Source organism: Triturus cristatus, chromosome 10 (assembly GCF_964204655.1).
Source record: "Triturus cristatus chromosome 10, aTriCri1.1, whole genome shotgun sequence".
Taxonomy (NCBI): domain Eukaryota; kingdom Metazoa; phylum Chordata; class Amphibia; order Caudata; family Salamandridae; genus Triturus; species Triturus cristatus.
In genome coordinates this window covers 381915053-381941280 of record NC_140593.1, presented here as the reverse complement: position 1 = coordinate 381941280, position 26228 = coordinate 381915053, and positions in this window count along the sequence as shown.

Below are 26228 nucleotides of genomic sequence, written 5' to 3'. Positions count from 1 at the left end.
ATAAGGCTAAGTCAGTAGTCTCTGCCACATTTACTGTAACCCACTGAGCTGCCCCTATAATGTGCAGGCTTAGGTTAGCGCATGCGACTCCATTTTGTATTTCGTAAGGCATGTTATAATGCAACTCAATTAAGCTCCGTTTATGTGTATTGCTTGCCTCAGCAGAAGACTGTATTCAGCTATCTTTTTAGCATATTCAAGGTCAGATTCTGACTTACTAAGGAACAGGAACAGGCCCATGCATGCCTATCTGTGTCCGTAGCTTCGCTTCCACGTTGGAGGAGCCGAGCCCTAGCGAAACAGCCTTGAGATAGAGATAGTGGATACCCATCTTGCAGGTGGCAGCCCATCCTTCTGTGCCTCCTTTGTTCGAGAGCGGCTCAAGCCAGCAACTTTCCACTGTGGGCCTGGTTGGGGTTGTTGGAGGAATGATTATGCAATACCAAATATTGGGGAGCCAGTCCCCTCGACAGCCATCCCCGGATGCTGATCAGATGGGGCTCCTCCGCTGCAGTGTATTTTACTAATAAATGATTGTTTGTATTCTCTACCTTCTGACCGACTCTTCACTTGTTTGGAAGGCTATGAGGTGGTCGTAAGTGACCCAGGTGACCCAAATTGGGTAATTTCCTTCAGTTGGCACCCGAACAGGGACTCCATCGGGTGAGTGGCCCATCTTTCGCCCATGGACCGGTGGCGAGGATGGGGCCGGGCTGGGTCGGATGGGCGGATCGGGGATCCCCACTTGATTGAGCCTTATTCTTGCAGCAGCTCCGCCTGTCTGATCGGACAGTGCCTCGCCCATAGGCCACCCCGGCTGGGGTCCTAAAAGGCGAAACCCTTGGATCTGACTGCTTGGTCTGAAGAGTCGGCAGTGGGGAATAACTTTACTTGACCTGTGTGCACCAGGTGAGTTTTGTTTTGTCTTGTGATAAAAATGGCGCCATCTTGAGTCCTAGTTTGTTCGAACTTAGTGAGTCTGCGGATCCTTGAGATACAGGGTGTTTGCGAACTCTCTTCCAGGCCACTTGTTACATAATAATAATAGATGAGTTTCTAAAGCGCCTGGTTATACTAACTAGTATGTCCCTGTGCTGCAGCTAGCCTCCCATTTTTTTTCGGTAACATGAGACGATCCTACAGGCTCAGAGAACTATATGTGGAAGAGCCAGTTTTTAGTTTTTTTCAGAAGGTCCTTTCCAAAGGTTCTGACCTAAGTGTCTGAGGGAGGCCATTTCAGTATTTAGCGGCAAGCCAGTGGAAAGATCTTCCTCCCATTCTTGCTCTTTTGATTACTGGTAATATCACCAGTCCTGTCCCCAAGGATCGCAAAGCCCGGGTAGGGGTGGAAGGGGCCAGTAGACTGTGTAGGTAGCTAGGTCCCTTTCCCTGCAAGATGCGGTGGCTGATACATAGCGTTTTAAAAATAAATCTTTCCCTCACCGGGAGCCAGTGTAGGGTTGCGAGGGCGTTCCTGGACGGAGTTCTCCTGGGCAGCATCAAAACAAGGCAAGCCGCCGCATTTTTTTTTTTTTTTAATTTTTTTATTATCATTTTACACTTCTTTTACAAGCCGTACAGGATTGCTACAGAGTTACCAAAAAAAAAAAAAAGAAATAACAAAAAGGATAAGGAATAGCCATAATACATTACAGAAAAAGATGAAAAAAAAAAGTCATTCCGCAGAAATAAGAAATATACAATTACAGATTATGATATTCATGCCAGCTCCCCCTGGATCTGTAATAATAACCAATCCGTTTTTTAACAAACAGATTGTCAATAAGTGGGATCCTAACAATGCCAGATACTTCCAACATCGACAGAGAGCAAAAAAAGCTATGAATCTGTAAATATTTAAAATAGTCCTGCATTGAAAGATTACATCTTTCCGTTAGCTCCAAAAAGGTAAGTAACCGGCTATTCTGCCATATATCATTCACACAGTAAATTCCTTTGTTTCGCCATCTAAACATGACTGCATCCTGAAAAACCGATGGAAATATTTTAGAGGCAGAAAAAGGTGTATAAATCAACAATTTCTTAATTCCCAGTTGGTGCCTAACTATCTTCCATACTCCAAAGGCTGCTTTCAGCGTCTTAAATCTAATTTTTTTTATAATAGCTTGGTTCTATATTTTTAAGAAAACAACCGCGACATTCCTCTCCCATTATAAGTTCGTATATTGAGGGTGAGTGGCTCTGAGAGATCCTTGCTTTTTCCCCAATAATCAAAGGAGAGATAAACTGTAAAACAGACGCAATATAATAGAACAAAAAGTGAGGAATTGCCCACCCCCCTAGATTTTGGTAAAATCATCTTTTTATATGACCTACGATGTTTTTTATAGCCCCAGATAAACCTGGATGCCAATCTTTCCACCTGTTTAAAGAAAATCAAGGGAAACTCAAGAGGAATAGATCGAAACATGTAAAGAAATTTTGGAAGTATAATAATTTTTAACACGTTGTTCCGACCAAATAAGGATAAGTGAAGATGATCAATCCGTTCAAGTGTAGAGTTTGCGTTTTGAAGAACCGGGTTAAAGTTTATAGCTGGAATATCCGATACAGGGGATGTAATTTTGATGCCCAAATAAGTTGCTACTGATACTAAAGGGATCAATGGGGGGGGGCGGGGGGGGGGGGTCTGACCTATAAATATGTTTTGAGTTTTCGCTATGTTCAATTTGTAGCCAGAGAAGACCCCAAACTGAATAGCCAAGTCCTCAACCACCGGAAGAGCATTCGAGATATTAGTAGTAAGTACTATAATATCATCGGCGTAGGCAAGCGCTCTATAATTAATATTGGCAACGGAAACTGGAGGTATTTCATATGCTGAATTCAGTTTGTTTAAAAATATATCTATACAAAGGGCGAACAAAAGTGGGGAAGAGGGACAGCCCTGACGGGTACCTCTAGAGATGGAGAAAAAAGCAGATTTTTTAGAGCCAATTTTTATGCAAGATGTAGGTGATACATAAAGAGATTTTAAGGCGAGAATAATCCGTGGGCCAAACCCTTTCATTGCTAGCATCTCCCACAGATATGACCAGGCTACCCTGTTGAATGCCTTCTCGGCATCCAACAGGGTAATGCCTAGATCATATCTCATCACTTCGGCCCGGTCCATTAAAGTAATTACACGCCTAACATGGTCCGAGGTATCCCGATAAGTGATAAAGCCATGCTGGAGAGGCGATACTATTGTAGAGATTACCCCCGATATACAAGATGCTAAGATCTTTGAAAAGACCTTACTATCGACATTGATAAGCGATATCGGTCTAAAAGATGAAGGAAGAAGATGGGGTTTGCCTTTCTTAAGAAAAGCCATGATTGTTGATTGACTCCAAGATGAAGGTGCGACCGCATTTTGAGCCTCTACACAGGTCTGGAGAAAATCTTGTTTCAGAAGAGGTCTAAACACTCTATAAAACTCCAATGGTATGCCGTCTGGCCCCATAGCTTTCCCGGTAGCCAGCGAGAGAATAGCCGCCTCTACTTCATCCCATGAAATTTCTACATCCAAGGCTGCAGATTGAGCATCCGTTAACTTAGAGATGTTGTCGGTCCCACAAAAATTTAGCAGAGACTCCGATGAATACGTCAACTTTTCCTCCGTATAAAGTTTACTATAAAATGAGCGAAAAACCTCAAAAATTTCTTCAGGTTGACTGTATATTTGACCCGAGTCGCCCTGAATCTCACTTACAGCATTAAATACTTCCTTCTGTCTAAGCCTCTTAGCCAAGATCCGCCCTGTCATTTCCCCCACTTCATAAACTTGAGAGCGAAACACTGTGGCCTGCTCAGCCAGTTTCGAAGCAAAGACCTCATACAACCTAGATTTATGTATGGCAAGTGTTGATTTAATAGGCTCAATATCTTGAGCTGCAATGATAGCGGAAACTAATTTAGCCTCCCACTCTAGTACAGCCTTCTGATAAGTAGCAAGTTTAACCCGAGAAGACTTTTGTTTATTAATAGAATATGACAGGGTCTCTCCCCGAACCGCGGCCTTAAACGAATCCCAAACCATTTGAGTGGAGGCAGTCCCACGATTAATATCAAAAAATTGTTTAATCCATTTGGACCTATGTTTAATATACAATGGATCGGCCAAAAGTTTACGTTCAAATGTCCAGAAATTTATCTTCGGGGATGAACCCAATCCTTGCTTAATCTCAATTAAAATAGGATTGTGATCTGAGATTATTCTGGGGAATACCTCATAGGTGATATTATTTAGAAGTGTCCAAGAAACAAAAAAATAATCTAAGCAGACCACTTTCTGATGTGGGGCTGAATAGAATGTATATCCCGGTGCCATATCTCTTTTTACAAACCCCACATCAGAAAGACCAGACTCTATAGCTAAACCTCTTAATGCCTTATAGACCTTCTTCTTAAGCCCTAGATAAGGAATCTCTGAACTTATGTTGACATCTCTATCAATATGGATATTAAAGTCCCCACACAGTACTACTGGAGTGGGCCATCCAGCTAGTTCTACATTTAGAAAATTTAAAAGGTCAGGATCGTCAGAATTAGGGCCATATATTGAGCAAATAGTCAACTGTTTACCATCTAAAAATAGTTCTATTATGACCCATCTTCCATACTGATCAGTTTTAACACGATTGCATGACCCTAACCCCTTTCTAATAAGAACTGCCACTCCCCTAGTAGTAGTTCCTTGACAAGTGCATCCCACAAGATGCATTCCCAGATCATTAAACCATTTTCTATTATTCCATATCAGATGTGTCTCTTGCAAACAGAGGACATCTATTCGCATACTATAAATAATGTGAGCACACATACCCCTCTTTTGCTTATTATTCAGAACACAAATGTTCCAAGAACATATTCTTAAGTTGGCCATTGAAAGTTCTTTCTCTTTTGTTTGTTTGTTGTTTCTCCCCACTCTTACATGCCTCAAAAATAAAAAAATATTAACTTAAACCTGTCTGATAATACAGAGCAACCGTATCTTCCCCTACTAAGCTACAATACAAGTTGCCTGCAATAATCCTGTACTTGCTTGCCCCACCAGCACACCCCCCCGAGCCCGAGCCCCCACCCCACCCCCAACCCCAATGCCACCCAAGAAGGGCAAAGGGACTGAACAGTCCCTAATAGTGATGGTCTGAGAAGCATAATGAGTCTCGCTGCGCACTCTCATCTGCTAAACTGTCAACCAACAAATGCTTTTAAAGACAAAAAGGCCTAACCACGAGCGAGCAAAAAAGTCATAAATCCAGAACAGATAAGTAAACAAACCAGGCCCCTAATGGTTCAGCTTAACAACAAATCAAAAACAAGTCCAACTAGACTTAAGTCATCACATCTTGGATAAAAAGTCCTTTGCTACGCTCTCCGAAGTCAAAAAATGAGTTCTCTCCTTACATATAACCTTAAGTGTCGAGGGGTTAAGAAGGAAAGCTTGGGCTCCCTTTGCCTGAAATGAGAGAATAAGTTGGCGAAGCTGCCATCGTTGTTGGACAGTAAAATGACAATAGTCAGGACGAACAAAGAAATCCAGACCCTTCCCCCTTCGTTTGCGATCTGGCCGAGCAAGATCGTACAGTGCTTCACACGCCAGAAAGTTGTTCAGGGAGATCAAAATAGCTCTTGGTTGGTTGTTAAAGGCCCTGCCAGAGGTCTTCTTAGGTTGAAAAGGAAACCTGTGTGCTCTAAGAAGTTCCTGGTCCCACTGCCACTGGGTAAGCTCCGGAAAAGCTTCAGTAAAGAGCTCGATAGTAAACTGCCTGACATTGCTCCCCTCGCTTCCTTCAGGAATGCCCAAAATGCGCAGGTTATTGCGCCTGGATCTGTTCTCTAAATCCACGAGCTTCCAGTTAAAATCCTCCTTTAAGTTAACAAGAGTGGAGAGCTGGGAATTTTGCTGAGTCAAAACATCTTCAATAGCGGACATCCTCCCCTCCGCTTCCTGTACTCTAACAGAGTTTTCATTGCATGTTTTTATCAACCGCCTTAAGTTGTTTTGGAGCTTGCGTAGTGCCCCTTGCGTACGCAGGTTCTCAGCTCTGGTCTCTTCCCGGTGTTTAACCATCACTTGATATAGCATATCCAAGGTAACCCCAGATGTCTGAGAGCCATGAGAGCTCTGCGACAAGTCATTTAGATCTGCATGAGTGTTCCCGGAGGGAGAAATGAGAGCAGGAGAGCCTTGGTTCTTGTCAGCTTCTAAATCTACTGGAGAGGACCCCGCCCCCCCTAAGGACAGTGTTTTCCTCACCCCCCCCCCCACTCCCTTCGAGCAGAAGGAGAATCACCATTGACTGAGCCTTCTTCAATGGAAAGGCGGGATTTTTCTTGAACCCCGCCAGTTAAGCTAGAAGTACTAGCATCGTCTCTCCACTCCTCATCCTCATCCCCATCCCCATCTAAACTTTCCAGCTCCAATGCAGTCGATAAATCCAACATTGAATAAAAGTTCCCTGCAGAGTCGCCGCATTTTGAATGCATTGCAGTCTTTGTATTCATTTCCCACTTGCTCCAAGATATAGAGCGTTCCCATAGTCCAGGCGAGATGTTACCAGTGCATGGATCAGGGTTTTTCTGGCGGATACGGGGAGCACATCTAGCGTCTTCCGAAGGCCCTTCATTATTCCGAGACTTTCAGCAAACAAATGATGGACAAAATGCTGACAATGCAAACATTCTACCCCAGTCAAAAGAACTGGGTTAAATCCATCATTCTTTTGCCCACTACGCCACCTCAGTTTGGACCCAGCCATATGCAATTCAATCTTGACCCTGTGCCCCATGGGAACAGTCCAGATCGAACTGCCAGGCCAGGTTCTCCCTGGACCAAAAACAAGCATCCTGGGACCGGTTTCAGGGTATGTCACCCTTCTTCAGCCAGGCTAGCTTGAATCCAGTGGCACAGTGAGCAAGGGACCCACGTCTGCACATACCCATCCCACTTAGGGCGAAAAGTGTTACAGCAAACAAATGATGGACAAAATGCTGACAATGCAAACATTCTACCCCAGTCAAAAGATCTGGGTTAAATCCATCGTTCTTTTGCCCACTACGCCACCCCAGTTTGGACCCAGCCATATGCAAATCAGTCTTGACCCTGTGCCCCATGGGAACAGTCCAGACCGAACTGCCAGGCCAGGTCCTCCCTGGACCAGAAACAAGCATCCTGGGACCGGTTTCAGGGAATGCCACCCTTCTTCAGCCAGGCTAGTTTGAATCCAGTGGCACAGTGAGCAAGGGACCCACGTCTGGGCATACCCATCCCACTTAGGGCGAAAAGTGTTACAGCAAACAAATGATGGACAAAATGCTGACAATGCAAACATTCTACCCCAGTCAACAGATCTGGGTTAAATCCATTGTTCTTTTGCCCACTACGCCACCCCAGTTTGGCGTAGTGGGCATTCCGTCCATCATTTGTTTGCTGTAACACTTTTCGCACTAAGTGGGATGGGTATGCCCAGACGTGGGTCCCTTGCTCACTGTGCCACTGGATTCAAGCTAGCCTGGCTGAAGAAGGATGACATTCCCTGAAACCGGTCCCAGGATGCTTGTTTCCGGTCCAGGGAGGACCGGGCCTGGCAGTTCGGTCTGGACTGTTCCCATGAGGCACAGGGTTAAGACGGATTTGCCTATGGCTGGCTCCAACTGGGGTGGCGTAGTGGGCAAAAGAACGATGGATTTAACCCAGGTCTTTTGACTGCAGGAGAATGTTTGCATGGTCAGCATTCCGTCCATCATTTGTTTGCTGTAACACTTTTCGCCCTAAGTGGGATGGGTATGCCCAGACGTGGGTCCCTTGCTCACTGTGCCTCTGGATTCAAGCTAGCCTGGCTGAAGAAGGGTGACATACCCTGAAACCCGTCACAGAATACTTGTTTCCGGTCCAGGGAGCACCTGGCCTGGCAGTTCGGTCTGGACTGTTCCCATGAGGCACAGGGTCAAGACTGATTTGCATATGGCTGGGTCCAAACTGGGGTGGCGTAGTGGGCAAAAGAACGATGGATTAAACCCAGATCTTTTGACTGGGGGAGAATGTTTGCATTGTCAGCATTCCGTCCATCATTTGTTTGCTGCAACACTTTTCGCCCTAAGTGGGATGGGTATGCCCAGACGTGGGTCCCTTGCTCACTGTGCCACTGGATTAAAGCTAGCCTGGCTGAAGAAGGGCGACATACCCTGAAACCGGTCCCAGGATGCTTGTTTCCAGTCCAGGGAGGACCTGGCCTGGCAGTTCGGTCTGGACTGTTCCCATGAGGCACAGGGTCAAGACTGATTTGCATATGGCTGGGTCCAAACTGGGGTGGCGTAGTGGACAAAAGAACGATGGATTTAACCCAGATCTTTTGACTGGGGGAGAATGTTTGCATTGTCAGCCTTCCGTCCATCATTTGTTTGCTGTAACACTTCATTATCCCGAAACATTTCCCGGCCACAATCCTGGTGTGGTGGTCAAAGGAGAGCTTCGAATCCAGCCACATCTCCAAGTTCTTAACCTGATCATTGGGGGAAGGGGTAGGGCCCAGAGTCTGTGGCCATCATGCCGAGGACCATATAGAAGGAGCCTTGCCTACTATTAGAACCTCCGTCCTGCTGCCATTCAGTTTGAGGCAATTACTTGCCATCCAGACAGCGAGTTCCTGTAAGCAGGTGGAAAATTGATGGCTGCCTTTCCATGGGATTGAGATAGTGACACCACTAGTTGCGTGTCATCCGCATATGATACGACACTAATATCGTATTTCGCAATCAGGTCAGCTAGAGGGACCATATACAGATTAAAAAGGGTGGGACTGAGAATAGAACCCTGGGGGACCCCTTGAGCCAGCCTAATGCTTTTTGAGTAGTACGGACTCTGAGATACTTGAAAGCTTCGATCCTGTAGGAAGGATCTCATCCATTCCAAGGCCAGTCTGTCCAGCCCTCCTCTTTTGGCGCTGTAGGAGCAGTGGGTCTATGCTTGAAAAGGCCTACGGCTAGTGCCTATCTTCTTGTGTGGGTATAGTCTTCGGACTGTCTGGTGTAGTCTGCGGACTGCTTGGTATGGTTTGCGGACTGTCTTGATTTTATTTTTGTTGTTTGGTATTGTATTTGTCCAGTGCGGACAGTAAATTTGTCTTAAATTAAGACGCCTTGCTTGAGTAAATTTGGGTGTTTTGGATGTCGGTGTTGTTCTCCGGATGCTAGGTTGGAAGAGAGACACCTGCGCCTCCAGAAGGTACCCCAAATTTTGATGTATATGTCAAGTACGGTATTGGCCCTATTATGTCTAGCACGCTGTGGCATAAGTATATGAGGGACAATGCTGATTTGCAGTGGCCACTTGCAGGTACATTTAATGAACGAAAATTGAGTTTCCTGCAGGATATATTGTTTGCTAAAAGAAGTAGGCAGTCGATGTTTGATAATCTCCAGGTGTGGCAGAAGGAAGCAAAGCAGCGACGTATGAGATTGGAGAAGGAGCCCAGGAGGGGGAAAGTGCAGACAGTAGTGCAGAAGGTAGTGGCCTACGATAGAGAGAAAATAGAGAAGGATATCGAATGTGCGGATAGAAAGTTTTGTTAACAGAGTGATAAACGTTATGTTGCTCAGGAGGAAGGTGATGCCTTTGTGGAAGAGTTGTTAGATATCCGACCCCCACCTCCTTATGCTCTGCAGAGAGTGTACCCTGTTGTTCCGACATCTCAGTCTTCAGATTCTGCTCTTGCTATTGCTGGTCTTCCTGTCTCTGGCTCGGCTGCTCCCACCTCGGCCCCGCCTGCTTCCTCTCTGTCTTTGCAAGCTGCAGATGCGGGAGCGCTAGTTCTCCTATTAGGCCTGATGGCCCTAAACATGTTGTCTCCCCTTCTCTTACCCCTTCTACGCAGCCGCAGCTATCACTGATACCTGTTTCTTCATCTACTTTGTCCCCTTCAAATGTTTCATCTCCGGTACTACTGAGTGCTAGGACACCTGTGCGAGGAGTGGATTAGGGGAACTGGGCAGCAGCGCGAGAACGAATGGGGAGAGTGCTGATGTGGTCGGATGTGGGGAATGAGGAGAAAAGAATGGTGGCTGATCAGGCTGCGCAGTGGGCCCAGAATCCGATTTACAGTGTGGAAGACATATGGAATGTGATGAAAGATTATGCGCCGTTTGGCAGCAGCATGCCCTCAAGCACATGTCAGTGACATTAATAGGATTATGGGAACAGTGTTGTAATGGTGTTGCTCCACAGATCATATATGAAATTAGAGATTGTGTGTATGCTACTGACTTGGCCCCCCATGAGGTTTTTGGAAATGTTGCAACACTGGTTGGCTACCGCAGTAGATTGCACCAGAAGACCCCAACAATGGTTATGCAGTTCCGTATGAGGGAGGTGCATCCCATCTCTCATCCCAAGATTCCGGAGGAGCGAAATGCTGCAAACATCGTTATACAGCAAAATGTAGAGGCCCGTTTCCAGGAACAGTGGATCTACACTCCTTGGAAGAGGAGTGAGGTACTATCCCTTAAAAGTAAGCTGCCAGACCCTAGGAAAAATCCAACTACGTATTATAAGGAATTGACGGAGGCGGCTTCCTCCACAGTAATGACACTAGTAATATTGAGTTGTTCTTCGGGTTATTGGTACCAGTGGATATATGGAGGCAGGTACATACGCAGGATCATGCAGTAGAGTTAGTGGGGACATGGGATGAGATAAAGGCGTGCGAGAAGGAACGAAAGCCTGGCAAGAAGCCGAGAGCTGAAATATTAGCTTTACCTGGTCGCATTATCACTTACATGCATTCCCTTATTCCACCTAGACGAGTAGATTGGGACAAGCTAACAGCGTGTCATCAGAAGAAGGATGAAAGTGTTTGATTTCGTCACCAGGTTTGAAGGGGTGTTCCTGGATTTCAGTGGACAGGATTTATCAGTGGAGGGAGGTGTCCGATTGTTTGTAAACAGGTTTGTTACAAACTTGCTCCTGGAAATAGCGATTCGATTGCAGGCCTTGGAGAGTACTTGGACTACCTCCTCCCCATCAGTGATATTGAGTATGGCATAGTATTATGAACATAGGGAAAATGAGGAGAAGGAGAAGGTAGAGAAAAAGAGTAAGGATTTAAAGACGAAGGTGTTAATGCAGCAAGCGACTAGGGGAAGAGGAAGAGGAAGAGAGGGAACAGCACCGCAGGTGCACTTGTTGGACCAAACCAATGTGCGTATTGTAAAAAGGAGGGGCATTGGTGTAGTGAGTGTCCGGAGCTATTATACAAAGTTGGTGCACCAAGAGGTCAGCATTTTTGAGGGCGTGGACATGATGGTGGTGGTCGTGATGAGATGCAGACAGAGGATTCATCATATGGGCATCAGAATAAGAATTATTTTGATGATACCCGGAGAGGGCGGTATTACCATGATGATTATGATATGGACGAAGTGACAGGAGTATCTTACAGCTAGGATATCCAGGGACAGGGCGAGGGACCAGTTTCAGTGCCTGTAGATCAGCGTGGACCTTATGTCACCGCGGACCTGTATGGCATGGCCAAGACATTCCTGATTGATACAGGTGCAATGAATAGCTCTGTTTCTCGTTCGCTGGTCCCCGGGCCAGCTCTGTCAGGTCAAAATAATGTTTTGGTAGGTTTCTCAGGCGTGCCGGTTGTGAGCCCCATTTCCAAGCCTCTTGCTTTGACTATTGGCCCTTTTACGGTTAATTCACCATTTCTACTGACAACGAAATGTGGGGAGAATTTGATCGGTTTAGATTTGCTGAAGAGACTACATGCGACCATATACTGTTCACCGGATGGTGTCTATATGACCATCGGTCCGAAGGTGGTTAGTACAAAGCAATGTTTTACAGAAAATACCCCTCTCCCTGCTGAGTTCAAGGATTTCCCACGTGCGCTGTGGGCTACAGGAGACACGAACGTTGGGTTGTTACAGATCCCACCGGTTTCTATTAAGATCAAAGATAATGCTCTACTGCCACGTGTCCCTCAGTATAAGATACCACAAGCAGGGGAGAAGGCTCTCTTGTAGATAATAAAGGACTTAATAAGGACTGGTGTGGTGGAGAAAATGGTTGCGAATATTTGTAATAGCCCTATTCTTCCTATTCTTCAGAAGGCACCCTCAGATGCTACTGATGCTCACCCTGATGTTTACCGTTTTGTTATTGATCTGCGCTCGATAAACAAAATAGTGATTCCCCAATATCCTGTGGTCCCTGACATCACCACCTGGTTAATGATGATCCCTCCCTCTGCAAAATTCTTCTCTGTGATCGATTTGAAAAACGCTTTCTTTAGCATTCCAATATACCCGGATAGTAGATATCTGTTTGGGTTTGCCATCGCTGGCAGGAGCTTTCGATTCTGTCATGCTCCTCAAGGCTATACTGAAAGTTCTAGCATCTATAGTCAAGCTCTGAAAGGACAATTGGATTATTTGGTACTTCCCCCTGATAATGTTTTATTGCAGTACGTCGATGACCATTTGGTAGCCTCTGACACTGAGGATGGCTGCAAAGAAGCAACGGGTAAATTATTATTACATTTGGCATGGCACGGGCACAAGGTGTCCCTTTCCAAATTCCAATATTGTCGACAGGAGGTCACCTATTTAGGTCACCTACTGTCGAAGGAGGGTCGCAGACTAACACCTGAATGCATTGCTGCTATAAATAACATGCCTGTCCCTAAAACCCAGCGTGATGTGCGTGCGTTTATTGGCATTACCTCGTACTGCCATCACTGGATCCCTAATTATTCCCTACTAACAAAGACCCTACTTCAGCTAGCAACTAAAGATGTGCATGTACCCCTGCCTTGGACACCTGCATGCCAGCAAGCTTTTGAGCAATTAAAGGTTGCACTTTGCTCTGCTCCTGTGCTTGGTACACCTGACTACCAGAAGCCGTTCAGGCTCTATGTCCACGAGACGGCTGGTTGGCGCTCTCTGTTCTAACACAGGCCTTTGGTGGTAAGCAAAGACCTTGCGCTTATTTTTCTGCTATCCTGGATAATGTCACCAGAGCCCTCCCGAGCTGTCTAAGAGCCGCCGCGGCCATGGCCGTCTCTATCAGACAAGCGGCGGGGCTCGTTCTTGATACTGACCTCACAGTTATGGTACCTCATGCTGTGGATACACTTTTAAACAAAACAAAGACACAACACCTTACTAGTGCACGTCTGACTGGCTATGAACTAATGTTGTTTGCACCGCACATTACCATCAACAGATGTGCCACTCTGAACCCAGCCATGTTACTACCTCTCCCTTCGGCGAACGTGGATGTAGAAGCACACGATTGTGTATATCGAACTGAAGAGGAGATGAAGGGACGGGTAGACTTGACTGATGTTCCCTTATCTGACCCACAAGGGGAACTATATGTTGATGGCTCTTGTTTTAAGTTACCGGATGGCACCACCACTACAGCGTATGCTATAACAACGATGCGTACTGTAGTTGAGAGATTACGTATTCCATATCAGTCGGCCCAAGCTACAAAGCTAATTGCCCTCCTTTGGGCTTGTGAGTTGAGTGAAGGACTGGTTGTCAATATATATACTGACAGCCAGTACGCCTTTGGGGTCACCCATAACTTTGGGCGCCGCTGGGCAGAGAGAGGGTTTCTGACCTTGCATGGTTACGAATACAGAATGGCCCACTGATATACAGACTTTTGTCGGCTCTGACACTTCTGAAACAGCTAGCAATAGTGAAGTGCAGTGACCACAAGGCAATCACTAATGATGTTGGGAGAGGTGGTTTTTGGCTGCCCTGCAAATGTATGGGGCGTTCCACGCCCCCGACGTTTCTCCGAGATAGAGTTCCCCTTGCTTGTGGATTATCTCTATGAGTTAACTAAAAATCTACGTTCTATCCACCAACAGATCCAGGAGACACTACGGCCAGTACCTGAGGGGCCCGGGCATCAGCTACAGCCTGGTGACTTTGTGCTGATCCGCAACTTCCAGAGGAAGAGTTGTCTGTAGCCTCGTTGGAAGGGGCCTCTTCAAGTCCTTCTCACCACCAGGACCGCAGTCAAAGTGGAAGGTCGGAAGCACTGGGTCCATGCTACCCACTGTCATCAGATCCCTCTCCCGCTTCCCTATGATCGCTGCGTACTTGAAGGCATCGGAGACCACGAGACCGAAAGGGTCCCTCAATTCACTCCGTTCTCTGATGCCCGAGTGAGTTGGATGCAGGCAGAGGAGGAGAGTGACGCTGTTTTGCAAGAAGGAATACCTCCAGAGATCAGGGCTTCCCAAGAGCCATCCCCATCTAACCCACCAGAAATTGAGCCTCAGCCCCCTTCTGCTCCTGAGTTTCAGGTTCTTTTCCATGAAGATACTGTACCTAGAGTTGCTCGGTACAATTTGCGTCCCTGACGAAAGGACAGTGCACCGGCGGGACAGTCAGCAGAATAGGGATCAGTTGAGGGTGTTTTCCCAGGAGGGAGCACGCCCTATCTTGAACGAAGAAGATTAAGGGCTGCGATCGCAGAGCTCCAATGACAAGTGCTCACTGTAGATGAACAATAGGAGTCTACCAGCGAGGCTCTGACTGACGCTGGGTGACTTTTGCCCCTCTTTACCATTATTGGCTCCAGTATACAGATTTCTTCTGGCAGTTGTGAATTACTTATAATAATTGATTAAAAAATTACCCATTTGGTCGCCCCATTATGGAGGAAGAGCAGCCCTTTGCGGCCCCTCTAGTAGAACAGAGTAATTCCGGTTGGTTTAGTTGGTCAACTATAAGTAGGATAGTGGCTGTGGTTTTTATCTTTGTAACATTTGTGATACTATTTGGGGTAGTGTGGTACTTAGAAGAGAAGTATCCTGTACACACGTTAATAGGGACAACTCCTGTTCCACCTGAACACATTTTTGTTACTTTGTTCCCGCAAAAAGAAAGACAGACAGACATATGTAGATAATGTTTTCCTCCAGATGCTCCATCAAGTACATCAGACGTCCAATGTTACTGATTGCTGGGTGTGCGGGTTACTCCCTTCTGTTATGCATAAACATTATCTAATGGTGCTATTACCCATGTCATATTTAGGTAGTTGCAAGTCATGGTTCCAGTTTCTTTCGATGGTGTATATTCACTATCATGCCGATGCTATGAATATAACTCAGTCTGACTACGAGACTGTGTTAGAGTATATAGTAGAACACCAAGGGTTCACTCCGGGAAAAGGAGGGGAACAGGATGCTTTGCACCCAGGCGCTTGCATGAATGTCTATGAGAGTAGGAAAAATACCACCTGGCTACACAATAAGATGATGGATTTCCAGGGATTTAATGTCTCTGAGTATTTCCGATCTTTCCACTCACATAATATTACCCAAGACAAAGCGATGCCTGTACCCTTGGTCAAAACTACAGCTAGTTTCTGTGTTCAGGGTTTCGGAAATGTTCCCATAGGAAAAAGTAATTGTAGCTATACATATCGCTTGAATACAACTAGTAGTCTGCCTTTACTCACACCCTCCAATGTGTATTTCGTTTGTGGATCACAGGCCTATATATGGCTGCCTAGGGGATGGTCTGGCACTTGCTACGTCTCCTTCCTTTTGCCACCTGTATATATCGCACCATCTAGTTATCACAAAGGTCATAGGTTGCAGTGTAGAAGTGCATACCTGTTCCGAGTAAAAAGGGTCATCGATGCTGAGAAAATAGATCAAACAGACACTGCCTTACAGCAGTTTACTGATGCTATGAAGGGTATTTTGCCCTTCTTGGGTCCTATGGACAATAGTCGTAGTATTCATCGCCTCACCAGAGTAGTGGAAGGCGTTATTAATACCACTGCAGGAATACTGACAAATATTACAGCTGAGCTCCAGGCTACCAGACTTGTTGCTCTTCAAAACCGGATGGTGTTAGACGTCATCCTTGCCGATAGGGGAGGAGCCTGTTGCGTCATCTGCAGCAGTTGTTGTGTGTACATATTGGATCACGCCCTGAATGTTTATGCAGCCATACAGAAGTTGCACAGACTTGCCTCTGATATTCACCAAGAGAATGGGACCTGGTCCTTATCTGGGTGGTTCTGGAGTTTGATGACTACGTGGGGTTGGAAGATACTCCTTTTCCTAGTGGCCATCTCAGGCGTCATTTTTACGTGTTGCCTGTGCATTAACTGTCTTCCAGTCGGTTGCTCCTATTGTGCTAGTAAGCTGACACCTACACCTAAAATATTGGGACATTACACTAAAACACCGTCATGATGATGCAAGATGTACAGGATATGATGAATATCGACGAGGGCATTTTGAATATTGAATGTGTTTTGCTACTACATGATCATTAGCTCCGTTAGCAATTGGTAATTGACGCCGCTCGCTGGAAGACGATTTTTGTTTTATGAGTTTTTATGTATAAAGTTTAGATTCCTGCACTTAGCGTTCTGGTCACCCCCATTTTTAAAGCATTTTAATTATAATACGTGATTGCTATTTAGTAAATCTGCTCTTCTTATGTACTGTATTTGCCTGATTGTCGCCCGCTTACTTGCACTTTAAAAAAAGGAAACCATTGGAACACTTTGTTCCTGCTTTTAAAAAGAAATCATTGTAATTTCCTTTTACCTGCTCAGTCATGGCGCTGGTTTAAGCGCTTCACTATTGACGTCTCCACGCTCACGATCTCGTGACTCCTGAGGTAACGGGAGCCTATCAACTTGCACCGGCCTCTACTTAAGATTGCCGGATGCAAGCGCTTACCTGTGGTAATTGACGCCGCGCGCTGGAAGACGATTTTTGTTTTATGAGTTTTTATGTATAAAGTTTAGATTCCTGCACTTAGCGTTCTGGTCACCCCCATTTTTAAAGCTTTTTCATTATAATACGTGATTGCTATTTAGTAAATCTGCTCTTCTTATGTACTGTATTTGCCTGATTGTCGCCCGCTTACTTGCACTTTAAAAAAAGGAAACCATTGGAACACTTTGTTCCTGCTTTTAAAAAGAAATCATAGTAATTTCCTTTTACCTGCTCAGTCATGGCGCTGGTTTAAGCGCTTCACTATTGACGTCTCCACGCTCACGATCTCGTGACTCCTGAGGTAACGGGAGCCTATCAGCTTGCACCGGCCTCTACTTAAGATTGCCGGATGCAAGCGCGCAGCGGGCGCGCCGGTGGCGCGCCAGAGGCGCGCCAGAGGCAAGCCCGTCTGCGCCCATCCGCGCCCTGCCGTGCCCAGTGCAAGGGAGACTCTCTACACACGTTATTGTAAAACCTACCATCATCAAATATTCCGTGACGTTTTTGAAGTCTCTGCGAGTCCAGGCCTCCTCTAAATGCACCACAGCCACATGTTTACAGCAAAGATTTGTATGTGATAATTGCCATTTTGCATTTGGCCGCAGTCTTACAAAACGACAGAGGTACTCAGGCCGGCCCATTGCAGAGAAAGCGACATCTTTAGGAGCAGACAAGATTTTCCTCTTCTGGAGTCTAAACTGTCGCTCACTCCCGAAAAACAGGGCTCACATTTGTGATTTTTTACTTTCAAGGAAACCAGATGCCCTGTTCCTCACGGAAACTTGGCTCCATGATGGTTCCGGACCAGATATTGCTGAGGCCCTTCCTCCTGATTATGTCTTCGTCAGAAGTGATAGGAGCACGGGAAGGGGCGGCGGAATAGGGATTATTTTTAAATCGGGCTATTCTTGTAAATTTGAGTCCCAACCCTTTCCAGGTTGTGAGGCTGCCCTGTTTGGACTCTCCCTTTCTCCGCAACTCACCATTTCTGGACTTCCTATTTACCGCCCCCCTGGATATGCAAAACCTTGGTCATCATCATTGCCAGATCTAATTGCCCCCTTCATTTTACACGCTACAAATTTTCTGATTTTGGGCGACTTTAATTTGCATTTGGAAGACTCCATGAACTCTGATAGTACTACTCTTATAGCCAACCTGGGAGCCCTTGGTTTATCTCTCCATAACAAGGGCTCTACACACCAAACAGGGCATTTATTAGATCCTATTTTTTCGAATCTTTCATTTGTATGCAATTACCCGGCTCTGCCTCTAAGTTGGTCTGACCATTACGTGGTCCCTTTCCAACTTAAGGTTTTTGATCCTTTAACATCCAGGCCATTATACGAACCTAGGATTAAGAGACCCTGGCATAAGCTGAACTTAGGCACGTTAAACAATCTTCTGGAAGAGAATCTTCCAGATTCTACACTCCCACTTACTCCTTTAAATAAGGCAATATCAAGTTGGTTACTCTCTTCTGTAAACTTTTGTTTGCCTCTCTCGTCGAAAACTTGTTTTTTACACCGGACTCCTGTTCCATGGTTTAATGAAGATCTGAAGAGCTTAAAATCACAATGTAAAGGTTTGGAAAGGAAGTGGAGGAAACTGTATGATTCCAATTGTAAAATTGATTACAAGAATGCCCTTCACAAATATCACGCAGCCTGTAAGGCAGCAAGAGCTTTACATATTTCCAAAACCATCACTAATGCATTAAACAAACCTCAAGTGCTTTTCTCAGTGGTCAAAAAATTATCCGGGGCAAATACTCTTCCTGCACCCCCTGCCCTGGATATTACTAAATGTAACAAGATTGCTAATTTTTTCACTGAAAAAGTGGAAATTATATATAGCAAATTTGCTCCTACCTGGCCCCTGGATTCGAATCTCTCTGTTACAGATATGCGACATATGGCTGCCTCCCCTAATAGAGGGCAAGAGGTCCCCGATCCTGGTATAATGAAAATCTCACAGTGGCCTCTCCTCAATGAGGAATCATTTAATTTTTGTCTATCCAGGGTAAATTCGGGCTCTCCTTTGGATCCTTTGCCTGCTAATATTCTAAAATTACTTTCTCCACCCATACTGAGTCTTTGTAGAGATCTTCTAAATGCATCAATACGTGAATCACATGTACCTACGGATTGGAAACATGCAATGGTGATTCCGTTATTAAAAAAACCTAATGCCGATCCTTCGATTTTGGCAAGTTTCCGCCCAATTTCACTTCTACCAGTACTTTCTAAAATCTTGGAAAAGCATATCAACTTTCATCTAACCGCCCACATTGAAAAATCGAAATATCTGCACCCATCCCAATCAGGTTTCAGAACGCACCACTCTACTGAAACCACCCTCTTGGGAGTAACTGAAAAATTGCGGCAATGTTTAGATCGGGTTGAGACCATGGCGCTCATTTTACTAGATCTGAGCGCAGCTTTTGACACCGTTTCTCACCCTATCTTGCTGAATTCTCTTCAGTTGGCAGGTGTGGAAGGTTCAGCTCTGCTCTGGCTGTCCTCTTTTTTGAGTGACCGTTCATTTCAGGTCTTTTCTTCTGGGGTTTGTTCCACCTCTCGAGTTTCTGCATATGGAGTTCCCCAGGGTTCGACGTTGAGTCCATTACTTTTTAATATCTATGTGCGTCCCCTTGCTACCATCGTTGAGGACGCAGGACTCACCCTGTACTCCTATGCAGATGATACTCAAATCATCTTTTCATGATCCTCCTCTAAAGACAACACGATATCCTCGTTACGGAATGGCCTACTCCAAGTTTCAAAATGGATGAATACCAACTGCCTGAAATTAAACGGGGATAAAACGGAGGTCATCATTTTGGGGAAAGATAAACATCTTTGGAACCACTCCCACTGGCCTCAAGAAATGGGTACATTTCCCCAGCCGGTCACCCAAGCCCGCAATTTAGGCTTCATCATCGACAACCAACTCTCTATGAGACAACAAGCAGTAAATACAGTTGGAACTTGTTTTTCCATTTTACGATGGCTGCGGAAAATAATCGGGATACTTCCTTTTGACACACAAAGAACTGTAGTTCAGTCCCTCATAACGTCTCGATTGGATTACGGGAATATTCTCTACTTGGGCTGCAATAAGGAACCTGTCAGGAAACTGCAAATGGTTCAGAATTCTGCTGCACGCCTTCTTTGTCATATCGCACGACGAGACTCAGTCACTCCTTCTTTACAAGATCTTCATTGGCTGAGCGTCAATAACCGTATTAAATTCAAGGCGCTATGCCATATTTTTAAAATTAAACAAGGTGCAGCTCCAGTATACTTGAGAGAACTTATCTGTCCTTATACACCACTTCGCGCTCTGCGTTCCTCTACCCAGGGTAATTTAATACTTCCCAGGTTTAAATTGACGAGAATGGGCGGACGCTCTTTTTCATACCTTGGTCCAAAACTCTGGAATCCCCTTCCTAATCATGTGAAGTTGGAATCCTCCTATTTAAAATTCCGCCGTGATATTAAGACATGGCTCTTCATTCAGCAAATGGCTTAAATTACCTAGTCTAATTTGAGACCCACTGCGCCGGGAAACCCTATCAGGGTAGCTGTGCGCCCAAGAAATGTAATAATAATAATAATAATATAAAGATGCAGAAAGTAATAATTTCTTTTTTGCTTATGATTGTAAAGACCCTTACCTGATAGCACTGATAAAGTTTAGCCTTATGTATGCTAAAAGGAGGGTCTGTTGGAATTCAGCGATTTATCTACTTTGTTTGCATTGTTTTAGGTTAGCATGTATAAGGCTAAGTCAGTAGTCTCTGTCACATATACTGTAACCCACTGAGTTGCCCCTATAATGTACAGGCTTAGGTTACCGTATGTTGCTCCATTTTGTATTTCGTAAGCCATGTTATACTGCAACTCAATTAAGTTCCGTTTATGTGTATTGCTTGCCTCAGCAGAAGACTGTACTCATCTATTTTTTGCATATTCAAGGTCGGATTCTGACTTACTAATGAACAGGCTATTCAGCCCATGCATGCCTATCTGTGTCTGTAGCTTCGCTCCCACGTTGGAGGAGCCGAGCCCTAGCAAAACAGCCTTGAGATAGAGATAGTGTGTACTCATCTTGCAGGTTGCAGACCAACCTTCTCTGCCTCCGTTGTTCGAGAGCGGCTCAAGCCGGTAATTCTCCACTGTGGGCGTGGTTGGGGTTGTTGGAGGAATGATTATGCGCTACCAAATGTTGGGGAGCCAGTCCCCTCGACAGCCATCCCCGGATGCTGATCAGATTGGGTTCCTCTGCAGTGTATTTTACTAATAAATGATTTTTTGTATTCTCTACTGTCTGACCAACTCTTCACTTGTTTGGAAGGCTATGAGGTGGTTGTAAGTGACCCGGGTAACCCGAATTGGGTCATTTCCATCACGCTCTAATACTGAAAAGTGCCCGGGGAGGTGACAGTGCCCGGGGCTTTGATAAGCCTTGGGAGGGGGGCTCTGTGTGCCCCCCTCTTATATTTATTTCCTGCCGCCAGGACCTGGCACACCCCGTGGTTATTTAAACGCAAGCGTGGGGGCCCGCTTGCTTTTTTTGCTGCAAATTCATAATTTTACAGCTTTATTTTTATGCTTTTATGCCGTGGCGAGGTCCCAGGGGGACCCCAAGACCATGACTTGGGGGTCAGGGAATTCCTACCCTGCCCCCTTTTCTTTATTTTCACTTTTTTGGAGGGGATTCAGTGAAGCCGATTGCCAAGATGGCTGCCAACACTTCCTGGTTGAAGTGTTGGTAATCAATCAGAGCAGTGCATTTCCCTGCACGAGCTTGTCTTTGTTTGTGAAGGCTGAGCGACCAGAGATATCACTATAATTTTCGACTTACATTTCTCAAAAACTACTGAACAAATTTACACCAAATAGGCAAAGGGCACTTCCTTGAACCAACATCTACCTCCCTGCCAAATTTATTGTAAGTCCGTTCAGCAGTTGGGGCTGTAGGTGTGGCTAAAGGTTCCTATGGGAATTAACATTACAAATGCACCCTTATTTCGCGCTCCAAATTCTCGCTCCTCACTGCACGCATCACCCCCAAACTTTCCATGACAACCAGAACCTACCTTGACTCTTTTTTAGGAAAATTTCATGAAGATTGGTCAAATGACGCCAAAAGTTATAGTCAAGTCAAAAAATGCTTTTCCTATGTGAAGGAAGTGACCTGATTAGGGCCACCCGGGTCACTCGCGACCACCTCTCAGCCTTCCATACAGATGAAGAGTCAGTCAGACAGTAGAGAATACAAACCAAGTATATGTTTATCCAGGTACACTCGAGTGGAGCCCCAATCCGCCCAGTCGCTTAGGGGTGCTGCAGGGAGACTGACATCAGAAAACATGGTGATACATTATGTACGATTCAGAACACCAGAAGACACGCCCAGACTGGAAATTTGCAGATGGAGGTAGCTACACAAAGGAGGTAGAGAAGGATAAGTTTTGATCCTGAGACCGGGCACACACTATCTTCATGCCAAGGTCGTTCTGCCTTCGCCCATTACTGGACTAGTGGGTGCAGGCCTCTATCTAGTGGGAAAGGTATGCGCTAATAAGAACAGTGTATTCATTAGTACAGCAGGGCCCGCCCTTGGAGAACAGGAAAATTACCAAAGCTGCTTCTCACAGTGACACAGTGAAATCAGTTTCCCCCATGGGTCAAAATGGTGGCTAAACATAAAATGGTGCCGCGAATGCTCCCTTATGCAGAACAATAGGTAACAACACAGCAAGGACATTTTTTTGTATTCTAACATATGGAAACTAGGCCCTAACTATACAACTGGACACACTAGATTAATCAAACACACATCCAATCCCTCAGCAGATAACGTGTCCTTCCTGAAGCGGTAGTCTATTGTCTACTGGTAGCCTAGCAGCAGTAAAGACTGTTCACCTGGTTCTAGACCTATAAAAAAGTACCTAATATAGTGCTATCTCACAAGCAAATAAAATCATTGCATTCTACAGTAACTTTCAAACAAGAACTTATAAACATTGATGCCCCCCTGTCTTGACAACAATGCCATTAGTGAACCAGGAGGCAAGTCATTTGTCAGGTGCACCCACTGTGTGGCCTACCATGTCATTATAATTGAAACAATATCATAGCATTGCATTATAATATTAAATGAAAGGCGATAGAAGGCTGAGCACAACACCCATCCTGAACTCATGTATTTCAATGTGCTCTCAAAAGTGGTAAAGAAGAAAAGGGGCTAAAGTGAAATAAAGCAATCGCCTAGGATCACACAATTTGGTCAAATGGGGCACCTGGGATTGATCTCAGGTTTTCTGGTTTTACAGTGTGCAATTCAGCCACTAGATGAGTGTCTCTGTGTCTCTCATGTTTTACATCAAATGTTGATGCTCTGTCTTTCATTCTTGGCCCTGAGGTTAGAGCATGGGTGGTATATAGGAGCACGTGAGGGCTCGGTTCATACTCCCCACCATGTACATGCCTCGCTTTCCCCTACGCCCACCTTACACCATCCGACCCTCACCCTATTGGCATCAATGCAGCCCTCGGGCATGCCACAGATCATACCCTTTGGCCCCTGAGGAAATGTTTGTGAGTACCCATCTATTATGTTGAAGCCTGAAGTACAAACGAGTCTGACGAGTTTGGCTGCGGAGCGAGTGGGTATGTCATGCGTAAATTTGGTGGCAGGGGGCGACGTTTCTACTCCTGGGGGACAGATGAATGCGGCATTATTCCTCCGGGGTCCGCGCTTTCCATGTGTGTGTTCTCTTATCGCGGCCCGCGCTCCCTAGACATTCGGGGACGTTGCCGTGGGCAGCCTTGGCTTTCTTCCCGGAACCAATAACCCGAGAGTGGGGTTAGCCGAGCACCGAGCTCGGTCTCCGAGGGATTAGAAGATGTGCCTCAAAGAAAAACACGAGTTCCTATTAAACGCGCTGTCATCGGAGTGCTGGCTGCTTTCAGTCAGGTCTGTCTGGCTGTGTTAGACTGCACCTGCCTCCGCGGCGCGGACGGGATGTCTTATCTGCCCTGACAGCCCGGTAAGGGCCCCAGTGGGTACCGGCAGGGCCCGTGCGCGTTGTTAAGAACAGCACCGTGCACGGATCCACAATCTGTGCAGTGAAGGAAAAACCAAGGAGAAGGCATCCTTGTGCTATACCGGGATAGTGTCTCAGACACCGCTCAGGGGGTTGATGCAGCAGCGCCGGCGGGTCACGTGCTGGGAAGAGGCTGCCTGCCCATTCATCATTCCTAGGTAGGGAAAATAAGTCGAGTTGGTTCGGGCAATTGAAACGTCGGTTTTCCTTGAATTCTCTACCGTGACCGCCACACCCTCAAAATGAAATAGTCCAATACCGGGTCACCCCTGGCTACAAGACCGGCCATGATGAAAGGTGAGGTCCCAGCCTTTGTGGACGGCACGCATGATGGGAGTGAATGAATAAATGGATGAGCGGTGGAATGGATGTCTGCACGGAAGGTGTGTAGTGTTATGCTATGGAGATTTGTAGGACGCGGCTTATCACCCGTGAGGGTTTCCAGGCGCCGACGGATACCCTGCATGGGTAGGTAGATAGGTGGATGGCCAAAAGAAGAATGAATGATCAAATGAGTGAGCGAACGCATGGAGGAATGAATGGACGAATGAATGTCTCGATGGAAGGACTGGAGGACAATTGAATTAAGGAAATTAATGAATGGAGTCATTCATCAATGAAGCATGTCACGCCTCGCAGGGGACATGGAAAGGGGTTCTCAGTAACTGGGCCCCCTTACAGGGGTTCGAGGAACACCTGCTGTGATACACTCCCGGCCTCGTGTGTCCATCACGACCTCTCTGAAGTGAGGCGCTACTGGCTCGACGCCTGGCGAGGGCGCTCTGCAGACGAGCCCCTGAGGTGTAACGTGGGAGGAAAAAACTCATTTTGACAATAGGCCTTTTCGAGTTTATGGAGAGCTACACTTTCTATTGATCGCCAGTCTTAGGAGCTCGCCGCATAGACCCTGGGTGTTGTCTCACTTTATTACAAGAGGGGGCTCAAGGCGGATACGTGCCGCTCGCATAATTCGGTGTAAAAACACTGACAGCGTTTAACAATAATGTTAAGTAAGGCTTCGAAACGACCAGGGACGCGCTCGTTGCCGGACGTAAATACAGGATTAAACAATTCTTACTTTGCCTAAAAAGTTCCCGTTGAAACGACTCTGCTCAGGGTGGTTTGCAACTCCAGTCAGCACCGGAATGCTAGCGCGTGGCAATCACGAAATCAAGTCACTGTCAGCAACATTTATAAAGACGGCATTGTTGTTCTTCCAGCTGTTGTGCGTGGTATGCTCCTTAACACTCCACAATTGAAAGTTGATGACATCCTCCATGCTTGCTCAGTAACTGACCTCTCTGTTATGAGGAATTATTAGCATCACTATTACAAGATTATGCATCTAAAATGGTGTCGTATCGGTCCTCTCTCTCTCTCTCTCTCTCTCTCTCTCTCTCTCTCTCGATATATATATATATATATATATATATATATATATATATATATATATATATATATATATATATATATATATATATATATATATATATATATATATGTATATATATAGTATGGATCTCCGCCTTCTTCAAAGCTTTCATCAATATTCACAACCCTCTGACACTCTCTTTTAACTTCCTCTCTCTCTTGTGCTAAGATCTGTCACTTTCTCTCTTGAGCCTTTTCTCTCATCCTCTCCTGCCCGCTATCCTCTGCCCCTCTCTCTCTATGCTAGTCTCTTCTTTGTTTTACCACCAAGTGCACACTAGCAACCGCGCTCTTCCTTCACTCTCACGCGCATGCACGAGGACACCCACAAACACAACTTGAACAGATTGCGAGCCACAGTTCAAGGGCGCACTCAGGTGCACACGCGCGCACCTGTCTGCTCTCCCCGCGTGCACTCACCTACGCGCACACGCATGCACACCTTCGTATGCTGAGATAAAAAGGAAACAGACGCACTAAGCCAAATCTGACGGCGTGTCCTGACGGAAAAGCATTTTATGTAATTGTGATTTTCTGTAAAACGTAGGAAAGGAGTTTCTACGTTTAACTGACACGGAGACCAAGGTTTTCGCTCTCTGTTTCAAACTCACTCAACCGAAATACTAGTATGTAAAAGCACTTCCAGTGAGTGGTCTGTAGCTTTTAGTGGGTGATAGGTATATTTTTCCTGTTTTATATAACCATGATACCCCAGCTCCCCCGACCAAGCCCACAGGTCTGGAGTCTGACAAAGGTGGTGGACATTTTCAGAATAAATGCTGACTCATTAGCATAAACGCGTACATTCTTCTAAATCTCCTGTTAGTTATCCTTATTTGTAGCAAGCGATCTTTTGGGGCAGGCTGCATAGAGGTCGGGCGCTACGGCTCAGTGGGTAC